The sequence below is a fragment of the Pongo abelii genome, chromosome 18 (assembly GCF_028885655.2).
Source record: "Pongo abelii isolate AG06213 chromosome 18, NHGRI_mPonAbe1-v2.0_pri, whole genome shotgun sequence".
Classification (NCBI taxonomy): Eukaryota; Metazoa; Chordata; class Mammalia; order Primates; family Hominidae; genus Pongo; species Pongo abelii.
This window is the reverse complement of record NC_072003.2, coordinates 67753162-67765307: the sequence shown is the minus strand read 5'-3', so window position 1 is coordinate 67765307 and position 12146 is coordinate 67753162. Positions and strand designations below refer to the sequence as shown.

Sequence of the window (12146 nt, the reverse complement as noted above, 5' to 3'; positions counted from 1 at the left end):
ACTTGTAGTCTCAGCTACTCAGGAGGCTGAGGCAGGAGAATCACCTGAACCTGGGAGGCGGAGGTTGCAGTGAGCCAAGATAGCGCCACTGCACTCTAGTCTGGTGACAGAGCAAGACTCTGTCTCAAAAAAAAAAAAAGAAAAGAAAAGAAAAATGCAATTGTTATCAAGAGCCTGTCCTTGGCAAAAGTAATTAAAGTTCCTACCTCTTTGCTAAACACCTATGAGCAAAATTGTGATGTAACCCTAGCAGCTCCCAAGAGCACATGACTAAGTCCCAGGCTGGCTTAGCTACACATACAACCCCAAGACCATCCCTTACCTTCTGTCCATATCTAAACTTCACCTTGGCAGGGCACAGTGGTGCACACCTGTAATCCCAGCACTTTGGGAGGCCAAAGCAGGTGGATCACTTGAGCCCAGGAGACCAGCCTGGGCAATGGCAAAACCCTGTCTACACCAAAAAACTACAAAAGTTAGCTGGGCATGGTGGCACACACCTGTAGTCTTAGTTACTCAGGAGGCTGAAGTGGGAGGATCACCTGAGCCCAAGAAGGTTGAGGCTGCAGTGAGCCATGATCACACTATTGCACTCCTGCCTGGGTGACAGAGACCCTGTCTCAAAAAACAAACAACAAAAAGCACAAATAAAATGGGACCAGACATGATGGCTCACACCTACAATCCTAGTACTTTGGGAGACCAAGGCTGGAGGATCGCCTGAAGCCAGGAGTTCAGGAGTAGCCTGGGCAACATAGGGAGGCTCCGTCTCTACAAAAAAATGAAATAAGAAAAAACGAGGCCAGGCACAGTGGTCCACACCTGTAATCCAGCACTTTGGGAGGCTGAGGCAAGAGGATTGCTTGAGCCCAGGAGTCCGAGACCAGCCTGGACAACACAGCAAGACCCCATCTCTACAAAAAATATAAAAATTAGCCGGGCACGGTGGCACATGCCAGCTACTTGGGAGGCCAAGGTGGGAGTATCTCTTGAGCCAAGGAGGTCGGGGCTGCGGTGAGCCATTATCATGCCACTGCATTCCAGCCTGGGCGACACAGCAAGACTCTTTCAAAAAAAAAAAAAAAATCTAATATAAAATGGAAAGTCCTCAACTTCCAGCTTCCACTCAGGATGGATAGCACATTCTCACTCCAGTGACAACAATTTTTCTTGGAGCCATCAGAAAGCTGAAGTTACAGGGCAACCAACTAGATTGAAACTGATGGAAAGATGGCCACCTCCAAGGAGATAGAGAGATACAAGGTCTGGCTCACCTGTGGCAGTGGGAGAAAGATAAGACCACCATTTAGGTGAGTCAGAAGAATTCAAGTAAATTTTTTTAAAAATTACCAAATGTCAAGTGTGGGTTAGTGAGAGCCACAGACACTCAGGTTTTTTCCATAGACCTCAGTGGTTACTCAAAAGAAATACTGGGCAAGTAACCTGAGAAAACCTCTCTTGGTAGTGCTGGCTTATGGGAGGGAAAATACAAAGGCCAACCTATACCTTTCTCCTCTAAAGAATAAAAACCATAAACCCCTGGGAAAGGGCAGCAAACTCTGTCACTCCTGAGGCAGCTGGGGCAGGATAAAAGAAAAAAAAACTCTATGCCTGGAGGAGGGGCAGGAAATTCTGGGCAAGACCACTGGAGGTGTCTTTCTCCTGGGAAAAGGGCAGGAGCACCCAGAAAGATCCACTCCCAAGACCCAGGGAAACAAACAGGGCCTGCCTAAGACTGAGGCTGAACCAGACAACAGAGAAATCCCTACTCCCTACCACCAGGTTAGCAAGCACCCAAGAACAAGCAACAGTAGTCTACCACTGAGACTGTGCACTGAGGCATAGGTGCACAGAGAAATCCTAAAGCTAAGGGTGGCTGGACGCAGTGGCTTACACCTGTAATCTCAGCTACTCTGGAGGCTAAGGCTGGAGGAACTTGAGGCCAAGAGTTCGAGACCAGCCTGGGCAACATAGCAAGACCCCATCTCTACAAAAAAAAATTTAAAAGTAGCAAGGCATGATGGCACACGCCTATAGCCCCAGCTATTTACTCAGAAAGCTAAGAGGTAAGCTTGAGCTCAGGAGTTTGGAGGCTGCAGTGAACCATGATGGCACTACTGGCACTCCAGCCTCGGTGACAGAGTGAGATGACCGAGTGAGACCTTTTTTCTTTCTTTTTTTTCTTTTTGAGACAGTCTTGCTTTGTCACGCAGGCTGGAGTGCAGTGGTACAATCTTGGCTCACTGTAACCTCTGCCTCCTGGGTTCGAGGGATTCTCCTGCCTCAGCCTCCCGAGTAGCTGGGACTACAGGTGTGCACTACCATGCCCGGCTAATAAGCTGAGGGTATGGATGGAGGATAACCACTGAGAAAAAGCCTCCCTCCAGCAAACCAACCGTAAGCTGGCAAGGAAACATGAGAAGAATTTGAAGCCATTGGTGCACCTAACGTAACCATAGCAACAATAACACCCAAACACAACTGTCTCCTGACTAGGAGTTCAAACTCCCATACAAACAGTCTAGCAAAGAAGAGCTGTACCCAGTTCCCAAAATAAATACTGTATACCTCAGTATCTACTGTTCCACATACGGTATCTGGCAATCAGTAACAAGTTACAAGCAACACAAAAAAAGCAAGAAAAACAACTCACTATCAAGAGGTAAAGTAATCAATAGGACCATACTGAGAGATGACCCAGATAATGGAAACATCAAACAAGGAATTTAAAATAATTGTGTTTGATACATTTAAGGCTCTACTGAAAAAGTTGAACAGCATGCAGAACAAATGTGGAACTTTAGCAGTGAGATGAAAACCAAAAGGGTCAAAATGGAAAAAGTGAAAAAATAGAACAGAACATCAACCTGTGGGACAATATCAAATAGCGTAGGTAAATATTTTTTAAATACATATTTTTGCTCTTTTTTTTTTTTAGACGGAGTTTCGCTCGTTGCCCACGCTGGAGTGCAGTGGCTCGATCTCGGCTCACCACAACCTCTGCCTCCCAAGTTCAAACAATTCTCCTGCCTCAGCCTCATGAGTAGCTGGGATTACAGGCACATGCCCCCACACCCAGCTAATTTTTTTATTTTTAGTAGAGACGGGGTTTCACCATGTTGGCCAGGATGGTCTTGATCTCTTGACCTCATGATCCGCCCGCCTCGGCCTCCCAAAGTGCTAGGATTACAGGTGTGAGCCACGACGCTCGGCCCCAGCTAATTTTGTATTTTTAGTAGAGATGGGGTTTCTCCATGTTAGTGAGGCTGGTCTCGAACTCCCGACCTCAGGTAATCCGCCCACCTCCGCCTCCCAAAGTGCTGGGATTACAGGTGTGAGCCACCGCATCCAACCACATTTTTGCTCACTTTTAATAACTTTAGAATATAACTGACTACCCAAAACAAAAATAGTAGTAATGTATTATGGGATTATAGCATATTTAAACGTAAAAATGTCAAGCCGGGCATGGTGGCCCACACCTATAATCCCTGCACTTTGGGAGGCTGAGGCAGGGGGAATCACTTGAGCCCAGGAGTTTGAGACCAGCCCGGGCAACACAGCAAGACCCTGTCTCTACAAAAAATATAAAAATTAGCCAGGCATAGTGATGCATGCCTGTAGTCCCAGCTACTCAGGAGGCTAAGACAGGATGATCCCTTGAACCTGGGAGTCAGAGGTTGCAGTGAGCTGAGAGATCGCACCACTGCACTCCAGCCTGGGCACTTCAGTGAGACTGAAAGTGTCTCCAAAAAAACAAGTAAAATGTCTGGCCAGTCACAGTGGGAAGCCAAGAAGGGACGGAGGATCACTTGAGGCCGAGTTCAAGACCAGCCTGGGCAACATAGGGAGACCTCTGTCTCTACAAAAGGAAGGAAAGAAAGAAGGAGGGAAGGAAGGAAGGAAAGAAGGAAGGAAGGAGGGAAGGAGGGAAGAGGGAAGGAGGGAAGGAGAGAGGAAGGAAGGTAGATGAACTAGCTGTATTAACATCAGACATTTTCTGACACAGTACTTATTCTTCAGGTAACAATTGATAAAGAAGAATAAATCATGGCAAAAAGCTACTAAGACTCGGTTTTGAAGGAATTTGCATTTAATTAATCACAACAGTAGTTACATACATTCCAAAAACAGCAGTGCGTACCTGTGTGAGACGTGTTGTCTATCCTGTCCCCAGAGTAGATCTGTAGACCCTCTGCAACAATGGAATGAAAATCGTTGATTCAAGAGGTCGATTATTAAGACATTACCTCCAGCTAGGCATTATGAGAGGGTCATCAAAATTCTACCAGATCACCCTCCTGAATTGGCTATCCTTTTCCCTCAATTTTTATCCAATTCATAAGAGAAATTGCTACTTCCAATTAGTTACAGGTGCCACGAAGAAAAAAAAGAGAGAAATTGGTATGTGAGGATCACACACAATATCAATCTCTCTCAGCCTGGGTAACATGGCAAAACCCCATCTCTACAAAAAAAAAATACAAAAAATTAGGCTGGGTGCAGTGGCTCAAGCCTGTAATCCCAGCACTTTTGAGAGGCCAAGGTAAGAAGATGGCTTGAGGCCAGGAGTTTGAGACCAACCTGGGCAACATGGCAAAAAAAAATTTTTTTTTTTGAGACAGAGTTCCACTCTTGTTGCCCAGGCTGGAGTGCAATGACGTGATCTTGGCTCACTGCAACCTCCACCTCCTGGGTTCAAGCGATTCTCCTGCCTCAGCTTTCCGAGTAGCTGGGATTACAGGCATGCACCACACCCAGCTAATTTTTTGTATTTAGTAGAGACGGGGTTTCACCATGTTGCTCAGGCTGGTCTCGGACTCCTGGGACCTCAGGTGTTCCGCCTGCCTCGGCTTCCCAAAGTGCTGGGATTACAGGAGTGAGCCACCACACCCAGCCAACAAAAAAATTTTAAAAAATTTTAAATTCCTGCAGTCTCCTGCAGCAGGTAATAAAGGAATTTAACAGACTACTAAAATTTCCCCATGAAAATTTAACCACGAGACTGCCATTTTTTGGAATAAATTTTTTTATTTATTCCAAAAAATTTTGGAATAAATGAATTTATCACAATTCAATTACATCAGAATTTTTGGAATAAATGAATTTATCACAATTCAATTACATCAGAAAACGGGATGAAAGGGGGGAAAAGCTCAATTACAAAGGAAGTTTTACAAAGTGGATTTGAAACCAAAATTTTTGTAATGACTAAAGGAAAAATGCTATTGAGAATGTTTGGAAAAACTCAAAAACATTTTTACTGTGTACTCTCACAACAATCAACACAGAAGAGTTCTGTGACCAAATGGCGGGTGGGGGGGGTGGGGGGGTGGGGAGGGTTCCCCACTAACAAGCAATCATTTCTCCCCAGGGACACCAGCTGAGTGTCCTCCAGTTCAATCCCAACACTATCTACCTGGAGACAGCATCAGATCCCACAGCGGAAGGGCTCAGTTCCACAAGACTGCCCCTCCCCCACAGGATACCTGGCACAAATCCAGGCCTCCTGAACTTCTGACCGAACTGTTTCAAGTTGGGGCTCCCAAGACTCCTCTTTGGGTTCAATTAATTTGCTAGAGGGGCTCACAGAAGTCAGAGAAACACTTACTTACGTTTACTGGTATATTATAAAGGATATTACAAAGGATACAGATGAAGAGGTTTGCAGAGCCACGTATGGGGGAAGGGTCACAGACTTTCCTTGTCCTCCCAGGGAGAAGTACCATCCAGGAACCTCCACGTGTCCAGCTATCCGGAAGCTCCCCAAACCCCCGGCCTCTTGGGTTTTTATGGAGGCTTCATTACATAGGCATGAGTGATTAAGCCACTGGCCATTGGTGATCAACTTAACCTCACCCTCCTCCTTTCTCCCCTCCCCGGAGGTTGGGGGTAGGGCTCAAAGTCCCAACCCTCTAATCCTGACTTGGTCTTTCCAGTAACCAGCCCCCATCCTGAAGCTTTCTAGGGGCTGCCAGCCACCAGTTATCAGCATACAAAAAGACATTACTTTTGACCTTTCTAAGTATTTTAGGAGTTGTATGCTAGGAAACGGGCTGAAGACCAAAAAATATTTTGCTATATCACAGAGAAATACATCAAAATCTTTGTATTCCCCCCTCTGGTTGAATCAAAATCTTAACTATGGTGAAAACACAGAAGACTTTTTCTTATAAAACTCTCTGAGTTACGGCCAGGCGCAGTGTCTCACACATGTAATCGCAGCATTTTGGGAGGCTGAGGCGGGTGGATAGCCTGAGGTCAGAAGTTCGGGACCAGCCTGGCCAACATAGTGAAACCCCATCTCTGCTAAAAATACAAAAAATTGTCCGGGCATGGTGGTGGGCGCCTGTAATCCCAGTTACTCGAGAGGCTGAGGCATGAGAATCACTTGAACCCGGGAGATGGAGGTTACAGTGAGCTGAGATCGCACCATTGCACTCCAGCCTGGGCAATGAGAGCGAAACTCCGTCTCAAAAAAAAAAAAAAAAAAATTCCACCACAATTGGGAGGCCGAGACGGGCAGATTGCCTGAGCTCAGGAGTTCATGACCAGCCTGGCCAACATGGTAAAGCCCCGTCTCTACTAAAAATACAATAATTAGCTGGGCATGGTGGCGGGCGCCTGTAATCCCAGCTACTTGGGAGGCTGAGGCAGGAGAATCGCTTGAATCCAGGAGGCAGAGGTTGCAGTGAACAGAGATCGCGCCACCACACCCCAGCCTGGGTGACAGAGTAAGACTATGTCTCCAAAAAAAAAAAAGAAAAAACCCACCACAATTACTCTTTAGAAAGAGTTATAATATAAATAAATGTATAATTTATTTTTATAATAAATTACAGTGTTACTTAATATGTAATACTAAAGAGTTGTTAATTATGTGTAAGCCATTCTCTTTACCAGTATTGTATTCACACTGTATACAAGTAAGTAAAAACTCTTTGTAAATCACACAAACAAAAGAAAAGACAGCGCAACAATATTCACCTGTCAAGAAATACGTGAACATCACACTTTCATAAGCCACCTCCTCATAAATGGGTCCAGTACTGAGAAGGAAATGAAGTCCCCTGCAGCAAGGCCTAATTCCACTTGTCTGCCTTGGCCACATAAACTCTGCAACAAAGAGTGGGAGGGAACTGATCAAAAAATGAACCCTTTTAACCTGAGAAAACTGATATAAAAATATATATATGTAATTTTTTTTAAATTAACCAAGAAAGCAGCAAAATGATATTTGCTTGTAAAATCTAAATTTTACATGCCCGGCAGGGGCAGTCCTAATTACTGGCAGGTTCCATGACACCCACAGGGTGGGTATAACTGAAGCAGCCAGCCCAAACCTGTCAGAGAACTGGCCTTGTCACATTAAATCATGCATGTCTAGGCAGCTCTGGGGCCCCAGGTCCCGTGGGCACCGTTTACATAACTTTTTTTCTTTTTTTTTTTGGAGACAGAGTCTCGCTCTGTCACCCAGGCTAGAGTGCAATGGCGCAATCTTGGCTCACTGCAACCTCCACCTCCCGGGTTCAAGCCATTCTCCTGCCTCAGCCTCCGGAGTAGGTGGGACTACAAGTGCCCACCACCACACCCAGCTCATTTTTTTAGTAGAGATGGGATTTCACCGTGTTAGCCAGGATGGTCTCGATCTCCTGACCTCGTGATCCGCCTGCCTCGGCCTCCCAAAGTGCTGGGATTACAGGCCTGAGCCACCGCACCCGGCCTGCGTAACTTTTTTAGAAACTAATATACATCCAAGAGATTACAGCAAGAAGCACAAAGGTCAGGAAATTTCTTCTACTAAGAATTTCCAGGGAGATGGGGATCATAAAACCGGTATATGCAATAAAAATACATCCATGGCCAAATAGGGAAGGAGGACAAGGAGAGAGAGGAAGAGAGGAGAAAATCAGGCTGGTGGTTTTCCACACACTTGCCAGGAAAATAAATCAGGCTAGTGGTTTTCCACACACTTGCCAGGAAAATAAACTACAGTGAAACAACTTGAATGACGATCTGAGATCAAAGTTGGGAAGCAAAAGCCGTCTGGGCAGCACACATGGGACCTGAGTAATGCAGGCAGCCTGGGCAGGTCCCCAAAGGGCCTCACCGCCACCAAAAAGAGGTGGAACTGATATAAGGAAGCACTCACAGTCTTTCAAGTCTGCTCCTCCCAGATCTGAAATCTGGGAGCAGCTCTGAGAGATAAGCTCCGGATGGCTGGGCACTGAACTGCTGCCCTGCGAGATGAGCTGGCCCTGGCTTTTTCCCCTATCAAGGGCAGAGACTGAATTCTTTTTAACTGTGTCACCAAGCCCAGGGCATACAAGAGGTACTCAAAAACGTGTTCGCCGACACCCTGATTCCTATTTATACTGACCATTACACAACATGTTTGCTTAGAGCCCAGCGAAGAATTTTCAGAATGTTTCACGTCTATCTCCCCACATTCAGGAGAGATAGTCACACAAGATGACAGGCTATAGGGACGCTCAAAAGAGCCATAATCACCAGGAGCACGCGGGTTCCCCAGCGCCAGCAGCCCAACGCTCCAGGCTCCAGCACGCCACAAAACCTTGCGGCATTCTCTAAAGTAAAAGGACTGATTTTAAAATGATAATCGTCATTCTTGCGACAGCCCCAGGAAGCCTGGTTCCTGCGGTCCTGAGCCCGCGTCTTTCTCCGCCCCACGGCGGCCGCCACACAGCACAGGTTCTCCGACCTGCAGTCGGAGGCGCAGTCACAGTCCCACTCAGGGTCACCGTCGCACAGTCTCACGCTCGCGGCGCGGCCCGCGCACTCAGCGTCCCGGTCACCCTCGCACCTGGGGTTTCCTTCTCCACACACATCCCCGGTCTCCCTCACACTCGCCGCGTCGCCAGCACACCCCAAGACTGGCTCCCTCGCGGTCACCATCAGCCTCCGGGGCTCGCACCCATACAGCGTTTCTCCCACACTCGGCCCTCATGTTCGAGGTCCCGCTCTCCTCGTGGCGCCCCCCCTCACCCGCAGCGCCTCTCGCGCGGCCCCGATCGGCCAGCCCCGCGCTGTTTCTGGGCCGCATCCCGCTCCCGACGGCGGCAGCGAAGACCCACAGGGTTCGGCTCCCAGAGAACGCGGCCCAGCCCCGGCCCCGCTCCCAGCGCGCCCGCCCATGGCCCAGCCCGTTACCTCCCAGTGGCCCGGCGCCGCCAGGATGCTCGGTCGCGCCGCCGCCGCGGCGGCAGCTCAGGCCCCGCCCCGCCACGTCACCCGCCGCCGGATCGCGACAGCGCGCGCCGCGTCGGGACACAGTTCCGTGCGGGGCCAGCTGGCGGCGGCGCTTCCGGGCCCCCGTGGCCGCCACTGCCTGGCCGGTACGGGGTCCGCCGGCCCAAAACGTGAGCGTGGACGCCTGACAGCCCCCAGCTGCCTCGTCAGGGCCCGAGCAGCCCGTGAACTGGGCCTGGCCACGCTCGCCGCCCTGGAGTTAGATGGGGCCTCCGAGGGCGTCCACACCGGACATTCCCGTGGGGAGCTCTCATCGGCCCCCGCACCCCGTTCCTATCTCGCGCTTGACCTGGGCCCGACGCCCAGGGCGCCCCCTACAGCTCACACAGGGATCCAAACGGCCTCCGCCGCCGGGCCACTGCCACTCTCAGTCTAGGAACCCCAGGAAGACACACACTCTGGGGACTTGTCCAAACACACGCACAGCTCAGACTCGCAGCCCTTGAGGCCCCCGCACCCACAAAGAAACTGCAGGCCCCCTTTGCCAACCCCAGGCCTCCCTGGGGCTCTGTCCTCATCTTCCCAAGAGGGCTGCCACCCCTCTTGGGGGAGCTGCACTTCCTGCTCCCTTCCCCTCCCTCGGTTTACTCCTCCATCTTTCTCTCAAGTTCCTTTTCCTCTGGTGGCTCTGGGGCTCTCTGTCTAGAGCCTCCTGACCTCATGCGCGTCTGAGCCCTCCTCCGAAATTTCCTGTCCACACCTCAAGCACTGACTTTCTCCAGGGCTCTGGAATCTTTTCCCCCAGCCTTATGACCACAAGTGCACGTCCTCTGGTTCCAGACCATACCCAGGACCCTGCTCCCTGCCACCCAGTGACAGGGACCCAGCTCCTGTCAGATGGGTAGCACCTCAGACCCTTCCTCCCCACTCCTCCCACGGCCTGTACCTCGTTTTCTTCTCCCCAGCCACAACGGCTTCCCAATCCCTATCCTGCTCCCCTTAACCCATCTCCACAGAGTAGGGGATGCTCCTAAAATACAGATTGCGATGACTTTGTATCTCCTCTGCCTAAAACCCTTCCATTCTCCTCTCTGCAGGCCTGGGATGACAATACTTGAGGAACCCTCGCTGGTGTTGCCCTCCTGCCCTCTGCTTGGAACACCTCCCCTAAGTGTCAGTGAGTGGACTTACATATTTGGATCAATCGAGTTGCACCCTTTGCCTCCCAGATCAGTTCCTCCGGCCTCCCTGGCTAGGCAGAAGGACAGCTCTGGACACTTGTGTCAGCACCCAGCCCATTTGTCCCTGCCACAGCTTCATATAAGGTATGCCGGCTCAGCCGGGCCTGGTGGCTCACACCTGTAATCCTACAACTTTGGGAGGCTGAGGCAGGCAGATCACCTGAGGTCGGGAGTTCGAGACCAGCCTGACCAACATGGAGAAACCCCGTCTCTACTAAAAATACAAAATTAGCCAAGTGTGGTGGCACATGCCTGTAATCGCAGCTACTCAGGAGGCTGAGGCAGGAGAATCGCTTTAACCCGGGAGGCAGAGGTTGCAGTAAGCCGAGATCGTGCCATTGCACTCCAGCCTGGGCGATAAGAGCGAAACTACATCTCAAAAAAAAAAAAAAAAAAAAAAAAAACATATGCCAGCTCCCTCTGGCTTTGCAGTCTCACACCCAGTTACATAGCCCATCAGCTGAAAGCCCCATGTACACCACACCCTGAATCAGATGTTCTCCAACACCATCAGTGTTCCTCAGGACTACCCTGCAGGATACATTTATTTGTAACCATTCTTTTCTTTTGCTTTTAGAGATCCTGCTGTTGCCCAGGCTGGAGTGCAATGGCTATTCACAGGTGTGATCATAGCTCACTGCAGCCTCGAACTCCTGGTTTCAAGCGATCTTCCTGCTTCAGCTTCCTACTTGGGACTACAGATTTATTTCATCCTTTTTTTTTTTTTTTTTTTTTGAGATGTATCTCACTCTGTTTTGCTCAGGCTGGAGTGCAGTGGCGCCAACTTGGCTCACTGTAGCCTCCGCCTCCCAGGTTGCAGCAATTCTCCTGTCTCGGCCTCCAGAGTAGCTAGGACTACAAGGCATGTGCCACCACACCTGACTAATTTTGTATTTTTAGTAGATATGGGGTTTCACCATGTTGGCCAGGCTGGTCTTGAACTCCTGACCTCAGGTGATCCACCCTCCTTGGCCTCCCAAAGTGCTGGGATCACAGGCGTGAACCACGGCGCCCGGCCTATTTCACCTTTAGAGATAAAGTCTTGCCCAGGCTGGTCTCAAACTCCTGGGCTCAAGCGATCCTCCCGCCTTAGCCTCCTGAGTAGGTGGAACTATAAGTGTGAGCCAATGCACCCAGATGTCCCCATTCTTTGGATGAGGAAACTGAGGGTCAGGAGGCTCCCCAGACAACTTGGCTGGAGCTAGTAGAGCTGAGATTTGAACCCTATTTTGCTGGTCCTAAAGCCTCCTCTGATTCCATGTCCTTTCTCTCTGCAGCTATGAAACTGAGGGTGACGGTGAAGCTAAAATGGGTCAGGGGTGAGTGGGGTGCCATGAGTAGGGGGGTATCAGGGCCAAGCAGGGAGTCAGGTTGGGCAGGGCCTGGGGCGAAGCTCCCTTTCATGTTGTCATCCTTTTACTGAGGCCAGAGCTGCAGCTGGACCCCAGTATTTTTACCACAGGCATTTTTAACCCCACTCTGGGTCACCCCGTCCTTCCAGGTTTGGCTAACAGGTGGTTCAGTGAGAGGGTTCAGGGCGCCCTCTTGTGGCCTCTGGTGTATCAAAGCCTGGCGCCCCAGCTTGTGGGGGCTGAGTGAAGACAGAACTGGGTACCGGCTGGGCTCTGCACTACAAAATTCAGGCTGGGACCCTATCCCCTATCCATGTTTCCCTGTCTCTGTCTCTGTTTCTGT

General features: G+C 49.8%; 1 protein-coding gene and 1 long non-coding RNA gene across 18 annotated transcripts in view; one reads left to right on the top strand and one right to left on the bottom strand.

The window, feature by feature from the left end:
• Positions 1-9252, bottom strand: part of SLC7A6 (solute carrier family 7 member 6) — a 35787-nt gene extending 26535 nt beyond the window's left edge. For 5 of the 17 annotated variants that reach the window (XM_063717723.1, XM_063717725.1, XM_063717724.1 and 2 more), the window contains exons 1-3: positions 6988-7034; positions 5616-5799; positions 4145-4195 (exon numbers count right to left, since the gene is read on the bottom strand). The gene's annotated coding sequence lies outside the window, so the exon portion shown is untranslated. Of the gene's footprint in view, positions 1-4144; positions 4196-5615; positions 5800-6987; positions 7072-9171 lie in introns of those variants that run through there. The other 12 variants (XR_010137847.1, XM_063717719.1, XM_063717726.1 and 9 more) reach the window with 9 other exon arrangements.
• Positions 9253-9277: 25 nt separating this feature from the next.
• On the top strand, positions 9278-11770 carry LOC129050942 (uncharacterized). The gene is made up of 3 exons (XR_008514871.1): positions 9278-9356; positions 10308-10535; positions 11729-11770. It is a non-coding gene; the product is annotated as an uncharacterized LOC129050942 (long non-coding RNA).
• The last annotated feature ends 376 nt before the right edge of the window (positions 11771-12146 follow it).